Source organism: Pinus tabuliformis, chromosome 2_1, assembly GCF_031772625.1.
Source record: "Pinus tabuliformis cultivar Carrire ecotype Pingquan chromosome 2_1, CPIR1, whole genome shotgun sequence".
Taxonomy (NCBI): Eukaryota; Viridiplantae; Streptophyta; class Pinopsida; order Pinales; family Pinaceae; genus Pinus; species Pinus tabuliformis.
The window spans coordinates 746,685,836-746,687,293 of record NC_142299.1 but is presented as its reverse complement, the minus strand read 5'-3'; the positions used below and the strand labels follow the sequence as shown (position 1 = coordinate 746,687,293).

Below are 1,458 nucleotides of genomic sequence, written 5' to 3'. Positions count from 1 at the left end.
TTTTTGTTTTATTTAACAAATAAAAAATATACTCTTGTTACATAAAAATAATGTGATTGTTTTAATTGCTAAATCTCATTGCAAACAATAAAAAACAAAACAATTATCACTTTCAAAAAAAAATAGTTCTTTATTTTGGTTAAACAAACTTTCATGAATATATATAATAAAATAGTCCTTTATTTTGGTTAAGCAAATTTTCACCAAATTTATTGGAAATGAATTTCCTTCTTAATAGAAATTCTGATTATATAAAACTAAGAGTCAAAAAGTTCTGTGAGTGAAAAACCTTTGAACAATAATTATAAATCAATTTCCTTCCTAATAGAAATTTTAATTTAACCCTATAAAACTCACAATCAAAAAAATTTGGTGAATAAAAAACCTTCGAACAATTACTATAAGAAAACAAGGGAGCCACTGTCGTAGCGGTAGTCCCTGCCGGGGTTTTTGCAATATTCGTGAAGCGTCTGTTGAACAGCCAATGCTTGGGCTCTGTGCGTAAGGAAAGGAGACATAAATGGCATCAAGTTGAACACAGTGTAAAAACATCATCTTCACCTGCATATATATGTTACATCTGACCAGGTTTTTTAATCATGATATTTCATTTTTAATGAGCATAAATAACAGTTTCAACTTCGATGCTGCAAATATTCTCGCCCCCTGAGATTATAATGTCTTTTGATCTATGCTTGAGCTCAAGGTAGCCGTCAGAATGAATGACCCCTAAATCACCAGTGTGAAACCATCCATTTTCAAATGCTTTGGCTGTAGCTTCAGCATTTTTGAAGTATCCGTTCATGACTATGCTGCCCTTGATCATGACTTCACCAATTGTAGTACGGTCATGAAGAACACTTTCCATTGTGCTGGGATTCTTGACATCTTGTTTAGAAACCCCCAAGTGAGGAACCCCTTGCCAGGTCTTTAGCTTGAATTGATCCTCTGATGGAAGCTTACCCCATTCAGGCTTCCAAACACATGAGGTTATGGGACCGTAGGTTTCAGTGAGGCCATATATGTGTGTTATGTGGAAACCGAGTTCCTCCATTCTGGATAGCAATCGGAAAGGAGGTGACAATTGATCAGAAATATATCACCAGAATATAAACAAGGTGACCTGAGTTTACCGTGGGCAAAATAACATAGCTTCTACCATATCTCTTTTTGAAGACAAGAACAAGGTTACCTAATCTAAGTATTTAGCTTAAAATTAGAAACACATTTTCTATTAAATTTCATGATGCCAGTGATGGTTGTATAGAGATATGTTAGAATATCTGAATTAGTAAAGCATAGGCTAACGCTGGCAACATCCCAGTGGAATTTTCATCCAATCGTTTTCTACCACTGTGTAAAATTAATGTTCCAGATTTAAGTTTTTCCAAGTAGATTATTTGTGCTCTCAGAAGAAATTTTGTACCCTAAAAAATCAAGAGATGAAACATACCCAGC

At 34.2% G+C, this 1,458-nt stretch overlaps 1 pseudogene; it reads right to left on the bottom strand.

The window, feature by feature from the left end:
• Positions 1 to 613: 613 nt before the first annotated feature.
• On the bottom strand, positions 614 to 1,054 carry LOC149202738 (putative CoA ligase CCL13 pseudogene; annotated as a pseudogene).
• Between the last annotated feature and the right edge of the window lie 404 nt (positions 1,055 to 1,458).